Below are 11,913 nucleotides of genomic sequence, written 5' to 3' on the forward strand. Positions count from 1 at the left end.
GTGGTCACCATGTCGCATTTGCAGAGCACCTAAGGAACCTAAACAGCAAAAACCCCATATAAATGACCACATTTTGGGAACTAGAACCCTCAAGAATTTTATCCAGGGATATAGTGAGCATATTGAACGCACAGGTACTTCACAAAATTTGATAACATTAGGTCGTGATATTGAAAATTTTAATTTTTTTTTAACAAAACTGTTGAGTTATCACCAAATTTCGCACTTTCACAAAAGATAACACCAAAAAGAGAGCCCACAGTTTGTTACTCCCTTTCCTATGAGCTCAGCAATATCCCACTTGTAGTCAAAAAGCTCTGTTTAGACAGATGGGAGGGGTCAGAATGAAAAGAGTAATACTGGAATTTTGGATGTCTCATTTGCAGAGCCCATAAGGTATGAAAACGTCAGAAACCCCCACAATTGACCCCATTTTGAAAACTAGACCCAGCAAGGATGTGTTGAGCATTTTGAATCCATACTTACGTCACAGAACTTTTTTAAATGTGCATATGAAAATGATGGTTACATTTTTTTTTCTCTAAAACTTTATTTTAGCCCAAGATTTGTAATTTTGACAGTTGATAGTAGGAGAAAACGGACCCCAAAAATGTATTACACAATTTCTCCTGAACACAATGACACCCCTTATATGGTCAAAAACTAATGTTCGGGTACATGGCAGAGATCGGAAGGCGAACAGCACTAATTGATTTTTGGAACGGAAATTTGGTCAACATGTTGCATATGCAGAGCCCCTGAGTTGCCAAAATGCAGAAACACCCACATGTGACCTTATTTGGCAAATTAAACCCTATAATGAATTCCAATCTATTGGTGTGATGAAATTTCATTAGATTGGGCCGGGAAGAGGAAAATTGTAGGGTTTTTCTGCTAACCTTTTACTTTAGCCTCAAAGGATAACAAGAGAAAATGGACAGGACAATTTGTTATGCAATTTTTACTGAAAGTAACAGTACCTCATATGGGGTTGTACACAACTATTTGAGTACACAGTCAGAATCAGATGGGAAAGAGCTCATCTTGGTATTTAGAACGCAGATTTCATTTGGCTCCTGTTTTACTGGTGTCCATCTTTTCTGGTATGCTCAGAGCTGTGCTCATCCAAATTTGTGCACTAAGAAGCCTAAAATGATGGGCCATTGCCGGGTCGGAACCGAGACCAGAGTCCAAAGTGTCTCCATTTGCCTCATTAGAGTGAATGGTTAATAAAGGGGTTTTGTCTGAATCAAAGGTTTTGGGATTTACACGGAAACCCCAACGTAATTGCCCAGTGGGGGGGCGCAGGATAAATGTCAGCTGTGCCTTGTTCCGATTTTTGGGAGGTAGAGTCAAGAAATAGACAGCAGTACAGAAATAGTTATCATTTTTATTTTTGCGTGGTTCACCGTGCAGTATTAGTGATAGGATGGATTTATTCTTCGGGTCAGTGCTATTACAGTGATACCAGATTTTTATAATTTTTTATGATCTGCTTTTTTTTATACAGTAAAAATGCATTTTTATAATAAATAGTTTTTCTATTGAAATTTTCTGAGAGCTGTAACTTTTTTATTTTTTGGTGATGAGAACTGTATAATATCTTATTTTTAGTATGACAAGTTGCAGATTTTGGAGAACATAACATTTTTTGATCCCTTTTTTTTTTTTTTTTTTTCAGATTTTTCAGTTGAAAAATAATAAAAAAAAACCTAGCAATTCACTTATTGTATTTTTAATTTTGTTTGTGTGTACGGTTCATTGTGTGTTAAGAGTGATAAGACCAAATTATTGTTTGAGTCAGTTCAGTTACAGCGATGCCATATTTATATCGCTTTTTTATGCTTTACAAATTTTCACACACTAAAATCTACAGTTTACAAAAATGTATTTGTTTTTCTTTCGCTATATTCTGAGAGCTGTGCCCAAAGAGGGCTGTATAAGGCTTTATTTTTTGCATGACGAGTTTGACATTTTTTTTCTACCATTTTGGGGAACATATCGTTTGTTGATTGCTTTTTATTCAGATTTTTCAATTAATAAAAACCATGAATTCACTTTTGGTTTTTTTTATATATTTTTTTTTTGCGTGGTTTGCTTTGCAGTTAGTGATAAGCCTGATTTATTATTTGGTTCAGTACGGTTACAGATATACCAGACATATCACGTTTTTATGCTTTGATACTTTTACACACTAAAATTTATATTTTACAAAAAAAAATGTGTTTTTTCATCGCCATATTGTGATAGCTGTAACTTTCTTATTTTTTTTCTGAATGAGCCATTTTTGCTGGACGGCTTGACGTTTTCACTTCTACCTTTCTTTTTTACATATGACTTTTTGATCGATTTTTAGTTTACTTTTTTGTATGTCAGTATAATGAAAAATAATCTATTTTGGCTTATTTTTAATTTTTTTGTTATGGAAGTTACCATACAAAATAAAAAACATGACATTTTTATAGATCAGGTTTTTCCAAATGCGGCAATACCAATTATGTGTAGGTTTCTTGGTTTATTTTTGTTTGAACACAAAAGCTGAGTTTTTAGTGGCAAAATGGTTTTTTTGTGATTTGTGTGCACTTTTTTGTGTTTTGGTTTTTTTTCACATTTTTACTCATTTTATTTAACTTTTTTTTTTACTTTTTCCCTTAGTCCCACTGAGGGACATGATTTTTTCACACTCTGATCACTGATCTCATATACTGTTATACACGTATACAGCAGCACATGAGATCAGTGTCATGGACTCATTGACACAGCCTGTAAGACCCTGCTTATAGCTGGATCTTACAGGCCACCGTACTATGTAGTTATCAGATGACCCCACAGTGCCATGACAACTCAGTTATAATCGCGGGGGGCTGATCCTGCCTTAGGGGGGATTTTTAACCCCAGTTTAACCATTTAGATACTGTTGTAGTGATTGACAGTGGTATTTAAGCGGTTAGTCTTCCCTGATTGGTTTCAAAACCGTCAGGGTCAATGCTCGCAACTGACAGTTGACACCCGTGAGAATTCCACACACGGGGCCACAGTATTTACTTATTCCTCGGCGCCGTTAAAAAGTGGCACTGAGGAATAAGGCCCCTCAACGACCTCCATTAAAAGGCGTATCGGGGGTCGTTAAGGACTAAAACAAAGTTAACTCATTAGGTAACAAATGCTTAAATTAGCAAGACGTCCGCAAAGGAGAGGCAAAATAATACAAACAAAAAATTCAACTCTGCAGCCACTATTACTGCCTGTATCTAGTTCAACATAAAACATTTTTGGAAAGGTCTTGTTTTTAAAGGTAAAAAAATGCAAAAAAAAATAATAAAATAATCATAAAAGGTATTGCCACATCAGTAAAACACCGATCTATGACAATGTAAATAAAAATAGTAAAATAAAATAAAATAAATATAAATAAAAATAAGTAAATTTAACATATAATATATGTAAAAAAAAATAATAATACATAAATATAAATAAAATAAATATTAATCAAACAAAAATAAATACAATTAAATAAAGCTAACACATATAATAAATGTAATAATAATAATTACAATAATAATGAGTAAATATTAATCAAATAAAAATAAATTAAATAAATTTAACAAGTATAATAAATGTAGAAAAAAATAAATTGTCATTGTTTTTGGTCACTGTACCTCCCACAAAGATGCAATGAAAAGTCATATATACCCCAAAATGATAATAATAAAAACAGTACAACAGCAGGCAAAAATAAGTCCTCATACAGCTCTATCAACAGAAAAAAATAAAAAAGTTAGAGGTCCCGAATAAGGTCTTTACAAAAAAAGTATAATTTTGGTATATTGTCTTAATTATACTGATATGGAGAATCATTGTGCCAGGTAATTTTATTCCCCACTCCACAAAATAAATGACATAAGAGAAAAAAAAAATAAAAAAGAAGTAAAATTGTGTTTTTAGTTTATTTATTTATTGATTTTTTTTTATCATTTCACCTCACTTGGATATTTTTTTAACGTTTTTCCATAAAGTGAATGGTGTCATTCAAAGCTGTAACTCATTTTTCAAAATAATGAGCTATGTCGACTGAAAATATAAAAGCTGTGGATCTTCTAAGAATGGGAGGAAAAAATTAAAATACAAAAATGAAAGTAGGTTGTGTCTTTAAGGTGCCAAGCCAAAATTCTTACCAATAAAATAATTTGTTGTTTCTTTCCTTATGATATCTTTATTCCAGAAACCTTTTCCTTTTTGATGGGGTGGCAATGTCTGTTTAGCTACTGATATTGTTTTCTTTTAGTTGTGTTCTTACTTGTTGATGATCATGAATTGTAAAAGTGCTGCGGAATATGATGACACTATAAAAATTATTATTTTTACATTTTATTTGATGAATCGATAGACGTCACAATAAACATCTGAGTTCTGGAAAATGAAAAACATAAATAGTTGGACACACAGACATGATTAGACTTTTCCCTCCATTATACAGAAGATTATGGCTTACCTCCAACATTGTATAGGATTCCTCGCCTCGTCTGAAATGTCATCAACTTGTAAATTAACTGTTCTTTTTACATGTGCAAGAAAATTTGGTTATTAGAAGAAAAAAAAATAAAGTATCTGGAGCCTTGAACAGTTGACAGCTGCACTCTATCAATACGGAGAAGATCGTGCCTATTGAGATAGCCATCAGTTTTCTAGTAAGAATATAAGAACGCTAAATCTAGGGGGTACAGAGGTAACAGTCCTATCTAGGCATTGGTGTCTGAGGGGACCCAAAAGCCATAAGACATCCGACAACATTAATCTGACAAATGGCACTTGATAGGTTGGTGGCTGTTAGAAATGTTGCATCGGGCCAAATCACCATAATTTCAAGACCTAAGTAGCTTTTGATCATTCACAATCTATAACCTATACTATTCTTTTACACATAATTGAAAAATGTTGTTCAAACATTAATAGTATATGTAAAATATTAAGCTTCAGCCAATCTTCTGAAATTCCAATTCTTCACATTCACTCGACTCAGATGGGGAAGTTGGACTTCAACTCATTTGATGCCAATGAAATGTGCAATTTGCAGGTTTGGGTCCCTCTTACCGCTCCTGTCTTACAGTCAACAGGTAAGGGTCCAGTTTACATCAAAAAGGAGCTTGTGATAAGTGGTCCTTGGGGTTTAGATGTCGAATACTATCTCAAGTAGTTTTTAACAGGTGGAGCCTGCAATTATCTAGGTCCTAACCTTGGTTATCACCCTTGTACTGTAACTTGGCCCTAATAAAGGGATGAGCGAGCAATATCATGCTCGGGTGATGAAAATGAGCAGGTTGGAGGTGCAGATGGCTCAACTTGCTAACTGAAAATAATGGAAGTCAATGGGAAACTCGAGCATTTTTCCAGAATATCTTTCGGAAAATGCTGGAGTCCCCATTGACTTTAATTATGTTTGGTACATAAGTCGCACCCATCCGATAGTTCAACTGTTCATTACGAGTACCGAGCATGGTAGTGCTCGCTCATCACTTGTTATGAGTATGGAACATGGTAGTGTTCGCATCAGTAGTTACGAGAACCCGAGCATAGTAGCACTTGCTCATCACTAGTTACGAGTACCGAGCACCCGAGCATGGTAGTGCTCGCTCATCACTAGTTACGAGTACCAAGCACCCAAGCATGGTAGTGCTCGCTCATCACTAGTTACGAGTACCGAGCACCGGAACATGGTAGTGCTCGCTCATCACTAGTTACGAGTATCGAGCACCCGAGTATGGTAGTGCACGCTCATCACTAGTTACGAGTACCAAGCACCAGAGCATTGGAGTGCTCACTCATTACAAGTTATGAGCACCCAAGCATGGTAGTGCTCGCTCATCACTAGTTATGAGTACCGAGCACTTGAGCATGGTAGTGCTCGCTCATCACTAGTTACGAGTATTGAGCACCCAAGCATGGTAGTGCTCACTCATCACTAGTTACAAGTACTGAGCACCCGAGCATGGTAGTGCCCGCTCATCACTAGTTACATGTACTAAGCACCAAGTATGGTACAATTCAAAATAATATTGAAAAGTGTGTAAATATTTGGTTGAATGTACACCCTTCTTACTGCTTGGCCTAGGTTGACCTCATGGGAAATTCGACACTGAATGCTACCAACTAACCGAAAAATTTGTCAAAGCCGGTGAATATGAATTTCAAAGATTCAATCATCTCTAATAGGATACAAATAAATGGAACAAGATTTGCACATTTGCAGTTTGCACTTTAACTCCAAAGACTTCTTTAGACTAAATAGTGCAACTATACAAATCCACTTGTAAGTGATTTGCAATAAAAAAATGAATTTCATTTAAAAACAGCGAAATAAAATTAGAATCTAAAGAAAATTATTTATCTGCAACAATTTTTAATGAAAAAAAAAAATTTGATCTGTGATATGGATGCGTGAATGAGACGTAGGAATACACTGGGTCCCTCTTTAATGTATGTGCATATATGTAATACATTACATACAGTTAGGTCCAGAAATATTTGGACAGTGACACAAGTTTTGTTATTTAAGCTGTTTACAAAAACATGTTCAGAAATACAATTATATATATATAATATGGGCTGAAAGTGCACACTCCCAGCTGCAATATGAGAGTTTTCACATCCAAATCGGAGAAAGGGTTTAGGAATCATAGCTCTGTAATGCATAGCCTCCTCTTTTTCAATGGACCAAAAGTAATTGGACAAGGGACTCTAAGGGCTGCAATTAACTCTGAAGGAGTCTCCCTCGTTAACCTGTAATCAATGAAGTAGTTAAAAGGTCTGGGGTTGATTACAGGTGTGTGGTTTTGCATTTGGAAGCTGTTGCTGTGACCACATGCGGTCTAAGGAACTCTCAATTGAGGTGAAGAAGAACATCCTGAGGCTGCAAAAAAAAAGAAAAAATCCATCAGAGAGATAGCAGACATGCTTGGAGTAGCAAAATCAACAGTCGGGTACATTCTGAGAAAAAAGGAATTGACTGGTGAGCTTGGGAACTCAAAAAGGCCTGGGCGTCCACGGATGACAACAGTGGTGGATGATCGCCGCATACTTTCTTTGGTGAAGAAGAACCCGTTCACAACATCAACTGAAGTCCAGAACACTCTCAGTGAAGTAGGTGTATCTGTCTCTAAGTCAACAGTAAAGAGAAGACTCCATGAAAGTAAATACAAAGGGTTCACATCTAGATGCAAACCATTTATCAATTCCAAAAATAGACAGGCCAGAGTTAAATTTGCTGAAAAACACCTCATGAAGCCAGCTCAGTTCTGGAAAAGTATTCTATGGACAGATGAGACAAAGATCAACCTGTACCAGAATGATGGGAAGAAAAAAGTTTGGAGAAGAAAGGGAACGGCACATGATCCAAGGCACACCACATCCTCTGTAAAACATGGTGGAGGCAACGTGATGGCATGGGCATGCATGGCTTTCAATGGCACTGGGACACTTGTGTTTATTGATGACATAACAGCAGACAAGAGTAGCCGGATGAATTCTGAAGTGTACCGGGATATACTTTCAGCCAAGATTCAGCCAAATGCTGCAAAGTTGATCGGACGGCGCTTCATAGTACAGATGGACAATGACCCCAAGCATACAGCGAAAGCTACCCAGGAGTTCATGAGTGCAAAAAAGTGGAACATTCTGCAATGGCCAAGTCAATCACCAGATCTTAACCCAATTGAGCATGCATTTCACTTGCTCAAATCCAGACTTAAGACGGAAAGACCCACAAACAAGCAAGACCTGAAGGCTGCGGCTGTAAAGGCCTGGCAAAGCATTAAGAAGGAGGAAACCCAGCGTTTGGTGATGTCCATGGGTTCCAGACTTAAGGCAGTGATTGCCTCCAAAGGATTCGCAGCAAAATATTGAAAATAAAAATATTTTGTTTGGGTTTGGTTTATTTGTCCAATTACTTTTGACTCCTAAAATGTGGAGTGTTTGTAAAGAAATGTGTACAATTCCTACAATTTCTATCAGATATTTTTGTTCAAACCTTCAAATTAAACGTTACAATCTGCACTTGGATTCTGTTGTAGAGGTTTCATTTCAAATCCAATGTGGTGGCATGCAGAGCCCAACTCGCGAAAATTGTGTCACTGTCCAAATATTTCTGGACCTAACTGTATGTAAAGTTTAATTTTTTATATTTATTTCTGTTTAAATTGAAATCTTTTTTTTCTGTTTTGTTTTGTTCTTTTTCAGGGGTAAGATATTTACATGCCATGTAATTTCCCATGTTAATATTGCATTAGCCTAAATATGCCTTCTGTTAAGATAAACCAGAAATAACAATAGTTTTATGTTTATTTATTTTTATTTTTTATTTATTTACTTTTTTAAAAGACCAAAAAAGTACACATCAAACAAAGGTTTTAAATTTGTAAAACATGTAGCTTTTTTGTAAAGGAACCATTTTTTGGGGGAGTAAATTCATTAAAAAAATAAAATAAGGAATAATAGAATGCCGACGTATGAAATGCATTGACATCTGTCGCCTCATTGATGTTTAGTGTTAAAAAAAAAAGTTAAAATATTGTATATATACTTTAGAGTGAAAATGGTGTAAATGCAGGGGTGCAACTATAGTAGGTGCAGGGGTTTGCAAGTACTTACACCCAGTCCTGGAGCAAGAGAGGAAGGAGGGGGGGATTAAAAGCGTTACTTTGCCCATATGAGAAGAGAAGACCCATACTAATAAGGACCCATAGATAGTTCGGGATCCTGCCGGAAATTTTGCATTGGGACCCGTGAGTTTAAGGTTACACTACTTCATTAATCCCCATACTTTCCACTTTGAATTAATATTTAATCATGAACAACAATTTCAAAACATTTGTACACTTTAATGAACAAAACAAAAAAAAACAAAAAATATTAAAAATATTAAATTAAGTTACAAAATGTGGCAGAGAAAGGGCCTGAACTGTTTAGTGCCATGTATCATGATTTGTATTATGTATAGACCTAGGCCTATACAACTAATTAATGTCTGTATGCCCTGTCTTTAATTTTCGGAGAATATGAAGGGATTTTTATCTCAACAGGACAAGAGTAACCAGTATTTGGACATCTCTGAGCTCATAGAATAGCATTTGTTTTCTATAGGTAATGAGGCATCGCACTATTTCTGAAGCACTCTGCTATGTATTTTATATATATATATATATATATATATATATATACATTGTATATTATATGTATATATATATATATATAAAGAAAATAAAAAGATATATATATATATATATTTTTATATATATATGTATAAAAATATATATACAGTGGGTGAAATTAGTATTGAACATGTCACCGATTTTCTAAATAAGTATATTTCTACGGTTGTTATTGTCATGAAATTCTCACCAGATGTTGACAACAATCCACCTAATCCACACAGGCAAAGAAATCAAACCATTGATGTCCATAAAATTAATTATGTGTAATAATGAAAAATGTAAGAGGGAAACCGTATTGAAAACATACAGAAAGAGAGGTGCGAAAAGCCAAATCTAACAGTAATTAGAAAGTAATTCTGTGAAAAATAATATCAGATGGTTCAACTGGTGGCCAATAAAAAGGTGCCTCATTTACATGGTCCCACACAAGAAACATCTCATGTTGGGTAAAACCAGTGAGCTGTCTCAAGACCTTCACAACCTTGATGCAAAACATACTTATGGCGCTGATTACAGAAGAATTTGTAAACTACTGAAGGTCCCAGTGAGCACTGTTGGGGCCCTAATCCAGAAGGGAAAAGAACATCATTTCACCATAAACTGACCACGACCAGGTGCTTCCATCAAGATTTCAGATATAGGAGTGAAATAACTATGAGAAGAGTTGTCGAAGAGCCAAGAACCACCTGTGGAGAGCTACAGAAAGACCTGGAATCAGCAAGTACAATTGTTTCAAATAAAACAATAAGTGATGCACTTCCCCTCCATGACCCGTATGCACGCTTACCACGCAAGACTCCATTGCTGAACAAAAAGCATGTTCAAGAGTGTTTAAAGTTTGCTCAACAACATTTTGGCAAGCCTGTGGAATACTGGAGAATATAGTCTGGTCAGATGAGACCCAAATGTAACTCTTTGGATGCCATAATACACACCATGTTTGGAAGCCAAAAGGCAAATCACCCTCCCAAAAAAAAAACCACACCAACAGTGACATTTGTAGATGGGAATATCATGTGTGGGATTCTTTCTTAGCATACGGCACTGTCAAACGTCAGGTAATTAAAAGAAGGATGAATGGACAAATGTACCAAGACATTCTTCATTAAAAATTTGCTGCCATCTACCAGGATGAAGATGAAATGAGGGTGAACATTTCAGCAAGACAATGATCCCAAACACACAGGCAAAGTAACTCTTAATTAGTTTCAAAGAAAGAAAATAAATCTGCTAGAATGGCCGAGCCGATCACCTGAACTGAATCCAATAAAAAATGTTTGGAAGGAACTAAAGCTCAGAGTTCATAGAAGGAGCCCACGGGACCTTCAGCATTTGAAAAGTGTTTACGTGGAAAAATGGGCCAAAATCACACCTGAGCAATGCATGCAACTAGTTTCTCCATCTTGAATCTGTCATCACCAACATCAACATCACCTTTTGAACAAACAATTAAATACATTTTAGTAAGCGTGTTCAATACTTTTCCCTGTGCCATTTCTCATTATTTACACATAACTTAATTTATGGACATCTATGGTTTGGTTTCTTTGCTTGTGTGGATTGGACGGGTTGTTATCAACATCTGGTGAGAAATTCATGTCAATAGTAACTTTAGAAATATATTAACTTAGTAAATTAGTGATGTGTGCAATACTTATTTCACCCACTGTAGATAGATAGATAGATAGGTAGATAGAGGAGTACATAGATAGATAGATAGAGGGATAGATAGATGGATGGATGGATGGATAGATAGATAGATAGATAGATAGATAGATAGATAGATAGATAGATAGATAGATAGATAGATAGATAGATAGATAGAGGGATAGATAGATAGATGGATGGATGGATAGATAGATAGATAGATAGATAGATAGATAGATAGATAGATAGATAGATAGATAGATAGATAGATAGATAGATAGAGGGATAGATAGATAGATAGATAGATAGATAGATAGATAGATAGAGGGATAGATAGATAGATAGATAGATAGATAGATAGATAGATAGATAGATAGATAGATAGAGGGATAGACAGATAGATAGATAGATAGATAGATAGATAGATAGATAGATAGAGGGATAGACAGATAGATAGATAGATAGATAGATAGATAGATAGATAGATAGATAGAGGGATATATATATAGATAGATAGATAGATAGATAGATAGATAGATAGATAGATAGATAGATAACACATAACACAGTGACCTCTATGATTGATGTCAAAGTCAGAATGAAAAATACATTTCCATCAATAAAGAGAAGAAAATATTCACTTTGGCCTCCATGAGACATAACCTGTCCCTCCATTGAACATGTTATTATTTACAGGAATGTGATATATAACAAGCTGCATCAGTAGAAACTTACACATAATATAGAATATTATATTGTAAAATTCACGAAAAAAGTAACAAATGGAAATGTGTAACCTGTCCTGTGATGTATTAATTAATATGTTGCAGATTCAGGCTCGTTAATGGCAAAACTTGACACAGAGAGGTTCAGTTATTCTTGTTAGTCCTCCTTTCCATTTATCTACCCTTTTGGCTTTTTTTTTTTTTCCCTTGTGGCCCACTACGAAAGTTCCAGAGGGGCCCTGATGTAGACACTTCTCCTATTAATTTCTATGGGATGGCTCCCGTTCATCCAGCACATCAGAAATCTCATCAGAAAATACACACTTTTTTGTTTT

The sequence above is a fragment of the Anomaloglossus baeobatrachus genome, chromosome 3, assembly GCF_048569485.1.
Source record: "Anomaloglossus baeobatrachus isolate aAnoBae1 chromosome 3, aAnoBae1.hap1, whole genome shotgun sequence".
Lineage (NCBI taxonomy): Eukaryota > Metazoa > Chordata > Amphibia > Anura > Aromobatidae > Anomaloglossus > Anomaloglossus baeobatrachus.